This window comes from Ischnura elegans, chromosome 5 (assembly GCF_921293095.1).
Source record: "Ischnura elegans chromosome 5, ioIscEleg1.1, whole genome shotgun sequence".
Taxonomy (NCBI): Eukaryota; Metazoa; Arthropoda; class Insecta; order Odonata; family Coenagrionidae; genus Ischnura; species Ischnura elegans.
Genome location: NC_060250.1, coordinates 137,047,945 through 137,069,184, shown reverse-complemented (window position 1 = coordinate 137,069,184; position 21,240 = coordinate 137,047,945).

Sequence of the window (21,240 nt, the reverse complement as noted above, 5' to 3'; positions counted from 1 at the left end):
AAAGGCGGGTCAGGAATACTGTTTTTATCAAGATGGAAGAAGCCCACGTGGGCTTCCATGCATCAATCCGCCATTCTCGTTACTTGCAAAAATATGAGAAAATATGCTCCAACAAAATTCAAATTTATTACCAACAAAAAATTATCATTCATTCCTAAAAATTGCATTCCAGTCCCGGATTTCACCAAATTACTTTTGAAAAGTTTGTTTGTTTAACAGACAATATGCCAATACGTATAAATGCATTATTCTCATTATTTTCAAAAATATCACAAAACAGATTTCGACACAACTAAATATTATTGCTAGCATGTATCATTGGACATTGTTCTAGTATTTTCAATGGATCAATTTTGAAAATTTTAGTAATTAACATAAAATATGCTCAGATGCCATTGTTGTTGTTATTTTAAAATATATCACTTAATTTGCTACCACTAAAATTGATGTTATTGCGAGATAATGTTTGACTAACATTAATGGAAATAGATATCCTGACCCGATTTTAACGGGATAATATTTGAAAAATTTAGCTGAACGCAAGACGAAGTGCTTTAAAGGATAAATCCATTATTAATTTCACTGTCAACATTATCAAAAAATATGCTACAGCAAAATTATCAATTTCAATTCATCAAGCAGCATTAATAATATGCTTAAAAGTATCATTCCACTATCTCGTTACTAAAAAAAATTAAAAAAATCCAAATACAAAATTAAAAATAAATGCTTGTAAATAACCATCCTTCATTCTTAAAATCTGTATTTCTTAACTCATTTTAACGAGATAACTTTAAAAAAGTTAAGACGTATAACGACCATTGTGCTAAAAGGTATTAATGCATTTCTCTCGATACTTTCAAAAATATCATATTGATTAAATGCATATTTCTAGGCCGATTTTTCACGGTTAACTTTTCGAAGGTAAAGAAAATTAGCACCTGAAATGCTTAAAGGTATCAAGGATTACACTCGTTCTTTTCGAAAATATCGCAGAATATGCAACTAAAAAATTGAAAATTATTTCTAGGAAATAACAATCCTCCATTCATAAAATCCGTACTTCTAACCTGTTTTTCACGGGAAAACTTTTGAAAAGTTAAACGATTAACACCCAATATGCGCAGAAGCATCAATCCATTTCTCTCGTTACATTCGAAAATATCACAGAATATGCAAATACAAAACTCCAATTTATAGCTAGCAAATAACATTCCATTCCTTTTAATCCGTTTTTCCAGGCCGATTTTAACGAGATAACATTTAAAAAGTTATAGCGATTAACATCCAATATGGTTAGAAGTATCAATCCATTTCAAAAATATCTTAGATTATGCTACTACAAAATTCAAAATAATAGCTACCAATAACCATCCTCCATTCATAAAATCCATATTTCTCGGCGGATTTTCGTCGGATAGGTTTTAAAATGTTAAACAAATATGCCTAGAAGTAATAAATCATTTATCCCACATGCTTTTAAAATATCACAGAATATGCTACTACATAATTCAAATACTGATGGATAATAACCATCCTCCATTCACGCAATCCGTATTTCCAACCCGTGGTTGACCAGATAACTTTTCAAAAGTCAAGCCAATAACTACACAATATGCTTGGAAGTTTCAATCCATTTTTCTCGTAACCTAGAAAAATATGGCAAAAATACTACTACAAATTCAAAAATATTTCTAGCAAATAAAATTCCTCCATTCACAAAATTCCTATTTCAAGGTAAACTGTCACGAGGTAACTATTCAACACTTACGACGATTAACACCCACTAAGTTAGAAGCATCAACCAATTTCTCTCGATAATTTTGAAAATATAACAGAAAATGCTAGCAAGAAAGTTTAAAGTTAATGTTAAAAGGAAAACATTCTATTAAAAAAATGCGTATACCTTTGCCGATCTACACGAGATATGTTTTTAATAAAGTAAAGACAATTTTCAATACATATGCTCACAACTAGCAAAAATAAAATATAAGCAAGTAGATAATTAAAATATTGCATGATCAATGAAAAAATCGGCATAACTTAACCGATTTTCAAAAGACAATCCTCATAAAAGTTAAGACCATTTTTAACAAAGAAGCTAAGAAGTATAAATCCAATTTTATCGATACTTTAAAATGTATCACATAATATGCTAAAACAAAATTCAAAATTATTGCTAGATAATAGTCATAAAATACGTATGTAAATTACCCTTTTGAACAAAAGGAGACCATACAAAGTTCAAAATATGGCTAGTAAATAAACTTCCTTCGTCCGTAAAATCTCTATTTTTAGGTATATTTTCAAGGGACAATTTTCAAATGTATAGACGATTTACACCCAATGTGGTTAGAAGTATCAATCCATTTTTCTGATTACCTTTAAAAATATCGCCGAATATGCTACTGCATATCTCAAAATTATTGCTAGCAATTATCAATCCTCCATTCATTAAATCCTTATTTCTGAGTAGATTTTAACGAGATAAATTTAAAAAGCAAAACGGTTGATACCCATTATGGTATGAAGTAAAATCAAAATCCTCTATTCAAAAAATCCGTTTGTCTCGGTACAATTTTACGAGACGACTTGGAACAGTTGAATACAATTTTTACTCACTGTGTTGAGAAATATCCATCAATTATCATTATTACTTTCAAAAATGTCAGAGAACATACTACTAACAAACGCAAAATTATTGCCTGCAATTAAAAATCCTCCGTTCATAAAATCCGTGTGTCTTGGTAGATTTTAATGAGATATCCTTGAATAGGTGAACACAATTTATGCCCACAATGTTTAGAAATGTACATAGATTTTTTATCATTTTCAAAAATGCCACAGAATATGCTACTAACAAACGCAAAATTATAGCCAGCATTTAAAAATACTCGATTGCTGAAAAGTTGTTGTTAGATAGAATGATTTTTCGGTAGTGACTGTCAAGTCACCTTGCCAATGTGTACACCCACTCACAAAGGTCACGAGATTCCCGCGTGTTACCTCAAAAATGGTACAAGTTAGGCAGCCAGCAGTGGCAGAGCAGCTCTATGTACAATATTTAGATAGGCGGAACTGATCTCTCGGATCAAAATATCAACAGGTACAGGAATGCTATCAGAGGAAAAAATGGTGATGGTCCACATGAAGCTATTTCCTTGATGCTGTCATTGTAAATGCCTGGATCAGTATGGAAAATTCTGGTTCAAATATACCGCAGTAAACCTTTAGGCGAGAGATTGCACAAGTGTTTTTGTAATGAAAATGTACCGTTTCCAGAGCTGGTGGTCGTATTTAATATTCCCTATCAAGTGCAACTAATCATAGAAAGTCTGATGGTATAAGGTATGATGGCAGGGATAACCAATTTGTCCCGTTTCATAGACGCCGATGTTCTTATGAAGAATATTCTTCCCGCGCGCGCTCAGACTGTGCTAAGTGCCCAGGTGTTTGCCTTCAATGAAATTCTAACTATAATACTCGGCAATTGAAAACCCAATATATAGTATTCAAAAACTCTACCAGCAATAAAGGACTAATTCTGTTAATAAACTCATCGATAACGTGTTTTTTTATTCAATAACTGTTTTCAAATCTGTGTTATATACTGTTAAGATCTTTGGACAGCCAAAAAAATGTTTAAACCGAAAAAAATATAGTGTAATGATTTGAAATTACTTCAAATTGCCAAATAAAAGAAGTACTATAGGTAAATGGGAAAATATATGGCGTATCACGCAGTAAAAATAAGAATTATGATGGTTCGAGCGATTCTTCTGCAGAATGCAGACCGGTGGCCGGAACGGCTAGCGTGCCCATATGGGCACACCCCCTCTAGCAAGAACGAATCAACAGAATTTTAAAACTAAGTGTTTATCTGAATCCTTAGGAGGTAATCAATCAGTTTTTAACGGAAAAACAAAATAAAGCTCCGAAAAAAAACTCCGCTGTTTAAGGGTTAAGGCCAGGGGAGGTTTATGTGCAAGTAATACCAGGATGCGTGGGGGTTATACCCACACAGCACATCGTTGCCAGAGGACGTCCGCTGCGCGTCCGTCGCGTCCTCTCAGTGTCCGCGGATTTTCAGGACAGCCAGAGGACATCCGCCGGCTGTCCTGGCCATCCGTCCGCACACTGTCCTATCTTGGATGTCCAGCGGACGTCCAGCTAGTGTCCCATTATGCAGGGTTTCGGAGTTTTGGTTTCCTCTTAAAACACTCACCTCCTCAAGGAGGAACTCCGAGAGAAAGTCTCGAGATCCTCCTCCGAGTAGGGAGTATAGGAGAAGGGAGAAAGAAAAAAAACTCTCTCTCGTTTCTGAAGCCAGAATACTTCCTCCCGATCGAGGAAGAGGAAATTTTTCGTGGAGGAAGAGTTATTTTGAGGATTATTTTAGGTAACCAAGTGTAATCCTCTTGTTGGAGTGTGGACTCTGGGAGGAAATTATAAACTATTTAACGAAAAAAAATTTGACATTTTTACCGCTTCTATAGTTTAAGAACAACAAATGTACGCTATTTTTAAGTTTTACATTGTTTATAACAATTAATTAAGTTTAAACAAAGTTAGCAACAATTTAAGTAACATTTACGAGCGTTAAAATTTCTACATGCCTTACGGGTTAAACAACAACAATTGAACGAACTTATGACTCTCTACATTATTTATAACAATTTTTAAAGTTTTAACAAATTTAGCAACAATTTTAGCAATTTTCAAAAAATTAAAAATTTCCGCATGTTGTACGGTTGAGAAGCGTTGGATGAACAATAAACCCGTACTCTTTCATGATTATAAAAATTACTTAAATTTAGCAACTTTTACAAAAATTAACAACAGGAATAATGGAATTTATCGATTTTTACTGAAATTTTATATTATGTACCAATGTCCTGCCGACGTCGCGTAGCCGTCTCGGGGACATTCCATTCCTGCAGGTTAAATGAACTCTTTCAACTTATTGATTAATTAATATTTACTCTCTAGGGATTAAAAAATCTCAGAGGCGATTGATTGGAAAGTATTTTAATGAAACATAACGCTTTAAATTCATTTTAATTTTTAATGGTAAGAATTCTCCTAAAATTATCACGGCATCGATGGCCTCATTCCCAGATTAGACATTGTAATTGTCCAATTTAAGGATAGGCAATAGAAGGTAAGTACTGCCGTACCTTTACTTTATATTGAAATTCTAGATTTTTTGGTGGCGAACGAATTTTGAATCTACCGCTACTCCGCGATACAGATTCTCCACATTCCTCCGTTCCTCCTTTCCAACAGAGGAACCGGAATGGAACACCGGAGACAGCATGGTGGTTTGGCGGTTACAAAGATGCAGCTACATGTATTCCAAGTAAGTTTGATGTGACATCCAAATAATTTTTTCTTGGCGTTCACTGTCGGCAGTATAGTGTTTCCGCATGCTCCTTATATTTCTTATAACTCAGCCTGTAACATCTCGAGGAAAAATATGGCTCTGCTTGGAACAACATGACCGTCTCGGTAAAACCGTTACTTGGCAACTAAAGGTAGCGTGTTTTTCCGTTGTTCATGGTGAAATTTTCGCTTTTGTTCCTTGTTTACATGATATAATTTAAAGTGGAAGTTCTTGTACTATAGTCTTTGTACGCGAGAACGTATAGGAAATAATGTAAGTGCTAGCGTATAAAATAGAACCTGTTGTTTTGATAACGTAGGCTACGGCTGAATTTGTTGTCCGAACGGTCCGTTTGGTTCCGTTCCTAAATCAAATCAAGTAGGGTTCTTGGCAATAAATATAACTAGGAATTGACCCACATCTCGTGATATTATAAAATATATATATATATAACTAGGAATTGTACTTACGTGTAACCGGGGGATTTTGCAACACGCATATATGATTAATAGGTTTCACGTAAATTATTAATTCTTTGAAATCGGAGTACACCGTGTGATTTCTTTTGATATGTATATTCACGCACGCATCGAAAAAGAACATTAATGTTATGATAGGATGTTAGAGCGTAGGTTTCCGCGGCGATGGTTTGATCTCTGCATTTCTCCAGGGTTTTCTTCCGCGTCAGATTGTTGGTTGACAACAGTTTCGCTGGCTATCCTGCCAGCGTCTTCAGGTCGAAGGGTTATGATAGGATATGGCGATTAAGGTTATGATAGGATAGCCACCAATGTTTAGCCTTTTTACAAAAAGTTTTTATACTCTTTATCTGTTTGATGGAACTAGGTTAATAATTAAAAATTTTAGGTCCTAAATAAATAAATGATCATTATGTCAGTAAAGATAAGGCTTAGGGATTAAAAAATTACAATGCCGACGTAACTTTTATAGCGTTTAATATATTTTTTCTGCCCAACTTTGCTAACCTACTAAATTATAAACTAATTTAACTACAAACTAAGTAACTGTGCTATTAGTCATCCATGCATTTAATTTAGTGGAAACTATAGGACGACTGTAAGAAACTTGGGATGAATCTAAACAAGGTCTAATTATAAGTGATATATTGTGTAAACAAACCTTACGGCTATGTTACATGGTTCATTTATTTGCTCAAACTGCTGCATGAAATCTAAAACCCTGTTTACACGGTACATTAACACGTACGGGTTAATGTCTAAATGTATGAATGCCCAAAATGCACCGTGTAACCACCCAACTTGTGCGAATGCATGCACAGAAAATAGAACCTGTTCTAATTTGGTTCATGCATTCGTACATGTTCCGTTCCGGTCCACAAAAATCATTCACGCAAATGTACATTAACTCGCACGGGTTAATGTATCGTGTAAACAGGCCTTTATACCCAGAAAATAGAACTTGTGCATCTTTTCGTACGGCCATCGGTACACATTTTGGTGTAGAGTATCGTGAACCTGATATATTTACCTGGAGGCATTTACTGACTATAGCTTTCATGTAGTGGAGTTGAATAAAAATACCTTATCTGTATTTTATTTAGTTCCTATTTCTATTTATAAGTTTGTATGTCTCTCTTCTTATAATTGTCTGTATACTTATTTGTCTTCATTCTTTACAGATGTTGCTCTGAACCAGGACGATACAGCCACCAATTCTAGTGTGGAAGTTACAGTGAAGAGTTGGCTGGAACATGCTAAAGCAAGGCATGAGAGAGAGGTGTAAGTATTCGTTTGATTATTATATAGGTTTGGGCAAGGAGGAATAATTTTGGTATGGATACTTTTTTCGCAAGTTGCTCCTGTTAAGGGAGCTCATATAAAGTAAATTTAAATAATTATTGAACATCTTGTAATACAAGGTTCACCCTTCCATGCTAAAGGTAGAGAAAATAGTATTGTTATGTATTATTTTCAGATGCAGATTCCACTACCAAGTAATTCAAACATTTGAAAACAATTTTTGTTCTGCATATGGGAGGTATAATTACCAAAAACATGGTTGAAAAGGATCTCATGCTCTATAAAAGTTCGATGTATAACACCTGTAGAACTTAAGAATGGGATAACTTATTCAACAGGGATGGTAGTTGCACAGTACTACAGAAGCTACTATTTTCTAGTAGCTCTAGCTAACTAAGATGTTTTGAAGTAGGTGTTGTTGTAGGAGCTATAGAAATTTCAGTAGCTCACAGCAGGCTTTAGCTGCTATTCACCTGTTGTGTCTCTGTCGAAATGTGAATATTGCCAGTGAGCTAGGTTTTCACTTTTGCCTCGATACCAGACTACATTAGAAGATCTATTTTAATTATTAAGATTGGAAGAATTCGGAGATCTAAATCATGGAATGGCCTTAACTACAGCAAGTTTTTCAAAGTTTCTATTTTTTTAAGTTGCATCTCGGCCAATGCAGCTAAGTGGTTTGTGTGCCAAATCAGTGTGGCTGTTTTCACACTAATCCCAAGAGATCTAGTCCACTTAAACTTCCTCCTTTAAATTTTCTAGTTTCCTTTACTCCTATATCATATTCAGCTCCTCTGCATTAGTCTTCCTTAGCTCCAGCTTATGTAACACAATTCACTGTAGTGTAGTCATAATCTTCAAGCAGAGACCAATTGTTCAGAAATATTATCCTCCATTTGAATGCTTTTTCCAATATCTTTTTCGAGACCTCTACTTAGCTGTCTGGCAAGGATGGATCAAAGAATTTTTTTCTAGATGGTGCACCAGGGTCTAACAGGCAAACAGTCTTCTCATATTTGGGATTAAAATCTAGTTCAACAATTGTTCTATGAAAAATGTTCTTAATCATAATGTATACATTACTAACATATTAATATTTTTACTCAAAATCTTTTCTTATTTAAGAACAAGAAAAAGTTAAAGAAAAGTTTGTAAAATGTATTCAGCCTCTAATGGACAGGTTTCCTAATTTTGAAACCTTAAGAATGTTAAACACGTGACTAATAAGACTGTAGCGTCCTGTCTTATGTAATCTGCTTGTTACGTACAAGATACAATTTCTTGCTACAATGAAATGTTTATATACTTCATTATTACAGGAGCAGTGCAGGAGAGCATGACCGCTGAAAAAGATGTGGAGGTTGCCATCCAAAACTGGCTAAGGCACGCCAAGGAGCGGTTGCAGGGGAAGAAGAAAATTTAATAATATGTATGTAGTTTCTTGCATTGTATTATTTTAAGAAGCCAAATAAATATTGTGCGTGGAATTGATGCCTTATTTATTTAAATTCTTGTCTGTCCCTATTATTTATTTGTATCGAACAAAATGCAATCCTAACCTAAACGTGTCCTCAAGGTGTCCAGAGCGGACAATTTCAGGTCGTCCATAGGCCGCCTTTTTTACTGACATGCGGACTTGCAGTGGACATCATTTTGTATGAATTCGGCTGTCCGTAGGATGTCCATAGGCCACTTGGCGGACAATCACCGGATGTCCGAAAGGTGTCCGTGTGCTGTGTGGGTAGAATAACCACCAGGATAGGCGGTAGAGCTCAGGGGGGTTCAGGAAGGCTTACAACTTATTTAATTCATTTGGATGGCATCTACATCCAAAACTAATGTAAGAGTAGTAGAGATGTGCGCCATAAACTTCTTTGACGTATTTGCACTTTCTCTTTTATCATGTCTATACGGAACTTACTTTCTGAACATACATCACAGCAGCGCAGCTAGGAATTAAGGTAGGGGGGAAGGGGTTTAGGTGCAACTAATACCGGGGGTGTGTGGGGGTATGGAATACCCACCAGGATAAGCGGTAGGTAAGAGGTTAATAAATTGAGGAATTTCAGATTAACTGGTTCAAAATGGTGAGTTTTACGGCTTTCTGATACATATTGTATTTAATTGATCCTTACACTATTCTATTAGTAATATAGAATATCATGTTCATACATAGTAATATGGAATATCTTACCCAATTATGTAAAATGTATTAAACTTCAAAATTTCCCTGAGCTCTGGGGGGTTTTTATCCCCAAAAACCCCCCTCCCTCGCTGCTTGAGTACACACTAATAAATACTTCTCCAAAAGTGCTCCAAATCTGTGAATCTAGTTTTTCTTAATGTGCTCATTTAAATTCATGGCTAATTTTATCCGCAAAGGGGCCATTACTCATGAAACCAACATGGCATTGTCGTGCATACCGTTGGGATGGAATCAGATGCAGCGGGAGCCAATGGTGGGGAGGCAGCTTGCGTGGGCGTCACTGCAGCCGGGATCTGCGCCGGTTGTTCTTTGGGGAATGAAGTTGGAGGTGTGATGGCTGTCTTGACGACACGCAGTTTACCTCTGGCGTCTTGGTTGTTACGGATTGGGATGCGGTGGAGGTATCCATAGCCAATGCCGCAGCCAACACTACAAGGGAGAGAAAAAAGGTTGAGATTCATTCCACCAATCAATACAACAAAAAACCAACAGCAAATGTCTGGAGTTTTAATGTAACGTCTTCAGTTTACCCAGCGAAAAATATGGATGAGGTCTTGCTGGGTTTCACATCGGTTACGTTGTCATACACTTTACAGTTAAAACAATACATGAACAATGACATTATTGCACAAGAATTGCCATGAGAAAAAATTCCCCTGGACTGGGAATCGAAACACGGACCTTTGGCTTTCCGGGCCACTGTGCAAACCGCTTCACTATCCAGGTTCTTTAATTCCCATGGCAATTATACCAAGGCTCATGGCACTAGGTGTTTGGTGATTGAGAACCATTAGTTGGGTTAAAGAACCTGGATATCATAGGTGGTCTGCGCAGTGGCCTGAAAAGCTAAAGGTCCGTGGTTCGATTCCCGGTCCAGGGGAATTTTTTCTTATGGCAATTCTTGCATATTTCACCGCCGTTAAAGCGGCAGGATTAGAAATATTACACGATGACATTATTGCTGATAAAAAGATGAGCAATCGAGTGAATAAACCTCTCAACGAGCCCTTAAAGCAAACTAAAATAAAAGACTATGTGCAGAAATAATAACAAATTGTTTGATTTATTAGAATAGAAGGGATTACACTACTGAATATTATGCTTGATTTATAAAGCAATGGGTGTAGGAAAGCCTCTCACCAAATTTTACCATTGAGCGCTGAATAATTTCGCCCCTAGAAGAGTTTGAAGTTTCAACTTGAATTCCGCGCCAAAAACGTATTTCTCGGGCGACGCCATGTTGATGACGTGTGAACCTCATGATGTCTGCATTGCTTGCATACCCAAGTAGCAAAAGAATATTGAAAAATGATTTTAAAATTATATGAAATGATTTTAAAATCAAAATATCATAAGATGGCTAAATTCATGACTTTTTCAATATTTTAAAATAATTTTAAAATAATGTATTAGGCGTTGCTCTTTTTAAGTCTTGTACAATTTGATCTCATTTTGTTGATAGTATATTCTTGGATATGCAGGAAGTAATGGCTTATTTTTGCCAAAAATGTTCCTTTTTTAATTGCACAGAAAAATAATTATGTGAACATTATTTTAAAACAATTTCAAAATAATTTTACTCACATTTTAAAATAATTTTGAAATAATGTGATAATTATTTTATAATCATTTTAACATAATTTTGAAATCATTTTAAAACTCTCATATAAATTTTCATTGGTACATATAATCTTAGTCATACCAGTGTGATAAAATAAACCAGTGTAAAAATTCTCATTCCTTGTAGGTGATTGTGGACAACTGACAAGTAGCTTTACATAAAACAAGTAATACAGATGATTTTGGAGACTGTCTACCAAAAATGAATCCCTTTTTTCAAAAGCGAATTTGAATTTCGCCATCTTAAAATCCACAAAACGGTATTTTTTGGCAGTTTTCCATAATATTTCTAGAAATTTAAAATAATGAATTTACGGGAAAAATATCCCAAAATGAAGGTATATCATCAAAAAATGGACATTGAACGATCTGAGAATGCAATCAAGGAACACCTGAAAACACTCTCAATATGTGCTTTATTACATACTAAAAAGGGATAAGGCCTGAGTGTGTGGACATTGTGGATAAATCCAATTCTAATCCAAGCACTGAATTCTGATTCCGAAGATGTTAAAGTGTTCATGGTGATGGTGGGAATTCTGTGTAGGCACGCAGATAAGGAGATTCTGTAATTCTCAGATGCACGTTCTACTTCCTTCAAAATTTCCACATCTGTTGATGTTAGGAGAATTGTCGGGTGGGAAAATATATTTTACTGTTCCTGGCTCAGTTTGCAATTTCAAACGTGTTAACTTATATCATATTAACATAGCATTTAATCATTTTAAAAAGAGGCTGAATTAGTTACAACATATTTTAAAATCTATATTTCATAGCTCATACAAGAGTAGGACATATTTTAAACTTATGTTAAAATCATTTTGAAATGGTGAAAAAAAGATTTGTAACATTGAAACAGAGAAAGCTAATATGTTTTCATATTTATGTTAAAATCATTTTAAAATGTTCTCGCAACATATTTTAAAATAATTTTTACATAAGATTTTGCTACTTGGGTAAGGAGTGCATTATCGCAGGCGTTATTTCGAGTATAAATAAATGGTAGATGAAACGGAGAATTTTAAATGAGTGGGAGGAAACCTTACGTTTACTGTTGTGTGCCTAATGTGAATCTACCTCTCGTTAAACACAAGAAAAGTATTTTTTTGTGCCAAAGATCCAGACCGAGGAAGGCGGTGGTACGACGCTGCACGGAGACAGCATATTCCTTCAGAGATGGGCTGTTATAGAATTTGTGAGGGCCATTTTAATGTGTCTTTTCTGCTTCTCAATGGGATATAGTTTCCATACTCCTTTTGTTGTCTTTGGCCACACATCGCAAAAGATACGCGTGATACATACGCGCTCAACGGGAAATTTTTTTTTTAATGCAATATTGTTTTTAAATTTTAAGTTTAAATTTATGTTGAATTTAATGATTATTTCGTGTGCATCTACAACTTATTTGCCCCGGTTTTCACTCTTTGTTTCTATCTTACGCATTAAAAGCCATCTACTGCAACGGAAAGGGTCTTCGACGCTCACCTGGTGATGTGTCAAATAGTACAAAGTAATACATCATAATCACAAATTTGTACTCCAGGAAATACTACGATATCGTATTACTCACAACAAGCAGAAATAAGCACATTTGAGTCTCGGTGCCCCCAGGTTTATAAATAGAAGCACAAATAGTAAATAATAACTTTTCTTTCTTTTTAACTTTTCTAATCTTACAGCAAAACCGAGAAACCAAAGGAAAATGCGCACTGAATGAATACTAGCAAATAGTTTGAACTATCATCAATCGAAAAAGAATAATAGTCAAATTATACAATGTAATTTGTGACTCCTCTCGCTAGACTTCAAACTGTGCGTTAATGCCGACGTCATGATTTTATCAACCATTTTTTTCTTAATTTAAAAAATTTGCATAAGCTTCAATGAAAGCGTATTAGCAATGATAGCGAAATTACGAATACAAAAAACCTGAAAATAAGAATGAAAACGAGAGAAAAAGCTGCAAAATTATGAAAGACAGTCCCGATACCTCAACCTTTACTAGCACAGTTCAAATCGATGGCCACTTAGCCGCCTTGGTAACATAAAATTACTCAAAAAGTACGTATTATAAAAAGTAAGGGTGAAAACCGGTTCAAGCATGCAGTAAATGCATACGAAATAATCATTACATCCTGCATAAACAGAAGCGGAATGATAAATTTGCAGTATAAAATAATTTATCCCTTTGAGTGCAAATATATATTCACTCACAAGCGGAATGTTAGTGGAGTTCAGCAGAAAACTACGAAAGTAGTACAGGATACTAAATTTTCTTGAGAAGCAGAAGTGGTGCCACAAACTTTGTCCTTAACCCTAGAACGACGGACTGGGTCCAATGGACCCAGTTGGTAGTTTTAAAAGTTTATAATTATGTCAAAAATGCACGAAACTGATTTTGATGCCGTGACTTCTCCTAAATATATGTCCTCTATAACATAGAAAGAAATAATGAGAATAGGCTTATTACATTTTATAGTATACTACAAAGTTACATAGTAGACGGACTGGGTCCATTGGACCCAGTCGACTATTTTCAATGCTATAGGTAATTCATTTCAACTTACCAGCAATTTTCTTATTTACTTTGTATTTTCGGGAGATTCAATGTTCATGTAGTTATAAACAAAGTTGTGGGCGATAATAATTACCACTTAGTGGGCAATTTTTATGGATTGGCTTGAAGACTTTCATGTGCTCTTGCAACGTCACATTTAGAGAGATACGGTCAGAAACATGTACCCACATCGTTTTGTAATGGGTAGTATTTGCAGCTTTCTCTGGTTTGACGCATACATAGTGTGAATTATCTACATTCAGTCCCATAATCTGTCAGTTTTATATGTGAGACCATTCATCTAACGTTGATTTCGTGGTGGTCAGTCAGAAGTTACGCTCGCAAGGTGGAGTGGTCTTGCTGCCTGCTGACAAATGCTGTTATTCCAGCTACCTAACTGAAGGCATTGAAGAATTTGAATTCCATCATTACATTTTGATGCCTTATATGATAAGTACAAATCATTATGGGTTATATAAAAGATTATATTCTTTCATTCTTATGCACTACTTCAGTATTTACCTCATTTACCAAATCGTTTACTCCTCAGATGGATTAGTTAGATGAAGTGGTGTATTGATTTTCATCTACTATGATATACAGCAATTTCATTATTCCTATCTTTACTGGATGCTTGGTGGTACCAAATTTTTGTAGTGAGGTATTGATGTGACTGAATTCAAAGTGTGACTATTGATTTACTATGAAGTTGAGGAGCTAAGAAATTTGCGTCACCCTTTGGATATTACAGTCAAAATAACTATCAAGATATTTTTTATGTAATAATAAAAATAGCATATTTTATAATCATTATAAAAATTAGTTGTTCTAGTAAAATTATTGAACTCTTTGAGTTGGTTGATGATATCAGAAACATAATACGAAACAGTGCTTTGCTAATATTTACCTCAATTCACAACTAAGGAGTAGCACGAGCAATAATATCTTCCATTTATATCTAAGTAAAGTTTGGAATGAAAAATAGATAAATTTCATTGTCACTTTATTCACAGGCTTGCTAATAGTGACATACATTTGGAATAGATTCATCTAAAGATTGCAGAAGGACATGTTCAGCATCTGAACATTCTGGAGGAGGGTAGTAGTGACTCTGGTGGAGATGAAGCCTAAAATGTTGAATGAGGATGGAGGAGAACTGAACCGTGCGCGAATTTTCTTCATCTTGCTGAGAAGATGATAGAATTACAACAATGGGGGACACATACATACAAACACAATTCCTATCGGGAGACAATTTTTATTTCACGCAATCTAAAAGAAGAGTGGTAAAAAAACCTCATGCCACTAAAAAGGTTAGAATGCGAAGGCATAATATTTTTACGTCATATCCTGTATGCCGTGCGGAATTTTTATTCTGTCTTCTGCGCTTTTTTTGCTAATTTTGCGTCCAAACATCGTTGATGTTGTTAGAAAATGGATCACCATTGGAAAGCATATAGTTTTTCAAGCTTTGTAGAACGAAAACAATGACTCTAATAAATAAGGTTCTGGGATAGGCTAATATTTATCGTTTCTACAAGTCAAAAATGAGAATTTTTCACAATTTTGGAGTAAACTAGACGGGCAACCAATATGCAACAGTATTATAGGGAGGGATAGAGTCAAAACATTACTGCGGGTTATTCGATTTGATAATGCGGTAGAAATGAGGAAAAGCAAAGACAAAGATAGGTTGAGACTATTAGAGAAATATTTAATTAGCGCAACGAATATTGGAAATATATATTCGTGCCAGGATCCTAAATGGCAGTTGACGAACAATTATTGATGTCCATGGGCGCTGTACCGTGCTTTAGACAGTTTGTTTCATCGAAACCATGAAAGTATGGAATTAAAATTTTGAATAAAATAACAATTTTGGCTGCAAGTGGTAGTAGTGATTCATACAAGTGGAATATCCAACTATACACAGATAGAGAGACTAATAAAAGCCGAGAGGTCAATCAAGAGAAAAGATTAGTTACAGGTATTTTTGAGGGACTAATCAGCCAGAAACATAATATGTGAAAGTAGGCCGTCTACTACTTTCCAAAGGTTTAGTGATTGTAGAGATCATGAGGTAAAATAAACAAGGAATTTACCCGATCTCACGTCTACAAATGCCATACAGCCTATAGGGTTTCCTAACAAAGTGGTATCTCATGAATCTCATAAAATCCAAGAAAAATCAACTATCGGAAGAATTGACATCATGAAAAAGAAGATTTGACACACTCGTTGACAACCTTAGCAACCTAGGAAATTGAGTGTCGTAATTGCAACTACAAAAAGGATAGAAAGACACGAATATCCTCTTCACGATGTGCACAAAATATATGCCAAAAGCATTCAGAAATTTTATGCAAACAGTGCTGGTAGTAGCATATCAGATTTCAATAACATTTGTAAATGCATCACGCTTTAGTTTCATTAAATTTGTTACGTATTATATTTACCATTGAAATAAATTCATTTTTTAATTTGTATTAATGTAAATGTGCTAATAAACATTCATAAAAATGGGAAAGGTGGAGTGATATTTCTGGTAGAAGGAATAATATTATGCTTTGCTACAGTAAAAGCTTCCAAAAAATAAATTCAATAGCAATAAGAACGTGAATAATTACGATGAGGAAGTAAATAAGATGAAAACCATCACCTAACTCAGCCTAAATTCATCATAAACTGGTAATATTGTGGAAAAAAGTTTAAGGGTCCATTGGACCCAGTCAGGCTACTACGCGACAATTTTTTTTCAGTCTTCCTAGGGTTAAACTTTTGAAAGTGACTGTACGTGTAACTCTGATGTAAATATAAGTGAACTTACGGATATTTTCATGTAAAAATCCCTATCTCTGAGTTACTCTATCATTTTGATGCTTACTATTTTTTATAGAACGAAACTGACTTGAAGAATTATCAGGAGCACAGCTGAACAAAGCGAGGCCTCTGCTTTGAAAATGCTGTTCCAACGAAATTTGAATGATAATCCTAAAAGAAACGGAGAGAACCCCAAACTTCCTCACTTCAGAGAGCAAGAAAACAGCTATAACTATGGGACATTTTTAAAATTTATTTTATAATTTACTTCCGGAAACTAAAAACCATTAATAAGTAAAGGAATTTACGATGGTATGTCCACAAATTAAAGCATCCACTATAATTGCCGTGATTACTGTCTCTATCAAAACTTTAAACATTTCATCTTAAGAAGTTTCATTTCAATGAAATGATTCGTTTTAAGACAAAAAAATTGTTCACCGAGCCTCAGTTGATAATGTCAGAACATTTCGATAATCAGCCAGAACAAAATTAACGTTTTTTTTTCACCATGATGATACACTTTTGGCCACTATTTCCACGAACCCAATGTGTTTACGGCTTCTTCAAGCGTTACTCCCGCGGCATTCATGAGGTTCACACGTCACACGGCGTCAGCCAATAGAAATACGTTTCGCGTCGTGGGCGTGGCCAAAGCTCCTAGCGGACTTTTAAAGCTACTTATCTCGGTTAAAAATCGAATTTGAGCTCTGAAATTTGGCATGTGTGGTTTTCATTCATATCTTTTTGGTTTAAAATAACGAAATTCAATTTCTAATTTTGAGTGTTGCCTCCTATTCTGAAAATAGGGTAGTTTCCTTCATCAAAGAAATTGAAAGGCAATGATTGCGATTTTTCCAAGTAGGCTTCCGCAGAGATTATGATGGTATCTGGTGATTTTTCCGGGTCTTCTTCCGCGTGTATCCATTTTGTAGGACAATATTTCACCAACGTTCCAGTTGGCTTCCTCAGGTCCACTGAAGTGTTGATGCAGAAGGTTGTTCATCTTATATACACCCCGTTTGCCGCCTTTTTTGTGGAGGTGTGCCCTGATTGGTCAGGATCTTTGAAGACCCTTTTCCACCCACTGGCGAGATTGTAGCCGTCTTCACGGTTGAAGTTCTTTGTCGTTTTGGCGATTTAAATTGCCTCCCTGATTATTCTCGCGTAGTAGTGACCTTCTTTGTTCAAAAGAGAGGGGTTGTCAAAGTCAATATTGTGTGTCGGTCCACTCCATTGGTGTTCCGCCACCGCTGACTGGGTGAAATGTCTATTTTTTACTGCCCTTCTGTGCTCTTGGACTCGGCATTTCAGTGCTCGTGATGTTTGGCCGATGTAGGACTCACCGCAGCTGCATTTAATTTTATATACTCCTCCACAGATGTCTTTAGGGTGGTGGTCTTTCGTGTTGACGAGGATATTCGACATCTTGCATAATATCTAATTCTTCGTGTGATGCGTTATGCGCGAGGCTAAACGAGCCAATTGACCTTGGAATCGTAATGAGATGAAGCAAATGAACGTCGGCAGCGTTAAACAATGAAGGTTTAGGCTTTTATAGATTGTGACTGATTAGATGTGATTTTTTCGCTAATCCCCCTAAAATCGCAAAAAACGCAAAATTTCGTTTTTTTTCACCGATTTCGTGTTATTATGTGTTGTTTGGCAATATCGCGTCTCGGGAAATTCTCGGACCTCTACCAATAAGGTATAAATAAGTATACATAACTTCAAGAGAGCACTACAGAAGCAACTGAGCCTGAAAGACATTACATAATAACACAGAGATTCTTCTTCATCTCAAACTAATGTAGTTCAAAGAAACTTGAAAAATCTTGTTCTCTTAAATTAAAATTAACTTGTTCCTCATAACCACTTCGCAAATATGTTGCAGGGCAAGCTCGAATCCTCACCCAGCTTGTTGTGACAATGGGTATCTTCCAGAGGGTTACTGTGCATCGATAAATACCGATTTTGTACTTGGAAGACATGTGGAAGTGTTCTATTGTTAGAAGGCTCCCAGATGCGGACCATAAATATGGCCCTAAATGTCTTCAAATTCACAGTTTGAAGATGATCCGTTTTAGGCAGAAATATAGATCTCGTGGCAATCATCGCATGCAGATTAACCAAAAATTAAAAGTGCTACCTCTCTCTCCCTACGTCACATATCGTTTGCAACATTCAGCTCAGGCTAATGGTTTTGTGTGGGAAAATGGAGGGTGCCAGGGAAATTAAAAAGTGTCTGATTTTTTTTCCAGAGTTAACTTTGATTACCTGTCTTCCAGATTTGGTACTGGCTTATTGTCTGTGTGTCGTCATGGCACACGTACCAATAATTGCGCTTCAAATGTACGCGTGGAGATATATCCGTGGCCATGTCTGCACGTGACTGACCTTGAAATATGATCGAAATATTCATTTTTCCTTTGATCTGTCAATCGCAGTCCTACGATCGCAAATCAGGATTGAGAGATTTTTAACCCTTAACCGGTTATGTGAAGTCTGAGAGACCGCTGCATTTCTTAAAATATGAATATTTTCAAAATTAATACTCCAAAATATCTATAATACTCTAAAGCTTCATATTTTTGCATAGCAAGGTCATCCCACTCTTAAGATTAAGTTCCTTTCATTAATTTTTGTAAATTTGCAATTGAATTCAACTAGCGGTCTGTGAGACCGCACCTTACTAAATTAGAAAAATCAATGAAGGTAATGCTGGTGGAAATTATTCAAAAAGTTGTTAAAACAATTCCTAATGATTTATTGGGCATAATAATACTTAATATTTTGTTAGGAAGCATCTTTAGTTGCACAAAGTGGATATTTAAGCACTTAATTTTTCTAAAATTTATTGTGTTAGAATAAATGACCATTCAAGTAATTTCTGAAGGTGAACGCAAAACAAATGAAATCCAGTTTTTATTGGAAATCTTTTTGTTCTTTTAATGCTAACATTTTTATAGATGTTATCAATAATTAGAATAAAATACAGGTGTATTTCTCGTACCCATATCAGGCAGTACACATATAAAGTACTTTGTAAATTGGAACCAATTGAACCCCGAAATTTCCTGCGCCCACGGCTGGAACGCAACATTTATTTACGGCTATCTTTCAACAGTTGGGGACAGAATATCTTAGCATCGATTTTTATCGCAAGAAGAAATAAAAAAAGTCAAGGTAACACCATGCATGAGTAAAACGTCAAAATGCAAGTGATCTTACGTCTACATGTGTCTGAAGCATTCTTTAGGCCCCTTTTTTTCAAGCAACCAGAAAATCCTTGAGTGCATAGTTTCTGAGTAGAGCGCAAGTTCAAGTAGAGCGAAAATCTGTCGGCAAATGCCGGCAAATACAACCGAAAGTGAAGGAGGGAGTAAAGATGATGACAGAGGTGAAAGATCTCCGCGGGCAAGAACAATTTTTTACAGGTGCAATCGCTATCTGTGGCCATCAAATGAGCCTAAGAGGAAAATTCGTACACCCTTCCACAACACCGTTTCTCAGAAACCTGGTTTAAAGGATTACATTACATCACTTTGTTGAGCCTCTTGATTATTAGTCTCAGGTTTTTGAAGAGAAAATTTTACAATTGAATACGTTGGTATTATCAAGAAGATAAAAGGGCCTAATGATTTTGCATCATCGAAAAGATGCATAATGGGCTCTTCATTTTATGGGTTCTTGGCAAACAAGACTGTAATATCCAATGCCCCCATAATATATACGCCTGTTTGCTCAGTTTCATATATGCATTACAGGTTGAGTTATGATATAGAGTCAGGAAAACCAGTGGTAATTGCATTTTACAATGCAACTAAAGGTGACAAAGATACTTTAGACAAAATGTACTGTAGATATACATCCGGAAGGTTGCCAATGGCAGTATTTTTCAGAATATTAAATATTTCCTTCGTCAACTATTTTGTGCTTCATCAGTCGGAGAAAGATATGAGAGATATGACAAGATTTAATTGTATTAAATCAATGCTGGAGATCTGGTTGTATGAAGGAGAATGTCAAATGTAAGACTCCTGAGAGAGGCGGGATACATTTTTGTGCAATTTCCCTTTTATACCGTAGGAAGAGGCTGAAGAAGTTGAAAGGTTTGAGATGCGGACAACATGCACTCTTTTCCTACCATAATAAAACACGGAAAACTTTTTTCTCGTTTTTCCATTGCAAAAAGCCTGTGTGTACTTTTGTGAAAAATTGCAATTTTGAAATTTGTGATGAATTTGAAGATGAATTCTCTGAATGTGATTCATCATCACTGGATTTGCCGTGACCAGCGGTTAAAAATAGAACGGAAAACGCATGCAATGCTTCCCGATCCCGTGGTTTCCAATTTTTTTTCTCTAAGAGTTGCTCATGAACACTCGCCATTTCAGGGTTCGTCGGTTTGTCGCTCTTGCTGACATTTTCATGTTTCTTAGGCCTCTTTAGGTATGTTCGTCGCAGCACCCACGTGCCGGGCGTATCCTCCGCGTGGGCAAGGCGGACACTTAGGTGTGTGGCAGCCTTTATGCCCCAAGCTTATCGTCTATGCTCAAAAAATTTATTTCCTGGAATCGATGGAATAGGAATCGACTTTAGGCGATCGATTCTCGACTCAGATTCAGTTCCCAAGAATCGGTGAAATCGAGAATCGACATTTGGAATCGACTCATCCCTACCTCGAATACTAGAATTGCACAAAGCATATGAAACGTACGCTTCTTCTTCTTCTACTTCACTTGATGAATGTATAAATAAAAAGGTATGCAGTGGAACCTCAATCTATCGTTTTTCAAGGGGATGGACAAAACAAAAAAAACGATGCATGCAGGAATGTTTGACTAGGTTGTCTATGCAGCAGGAAACACAA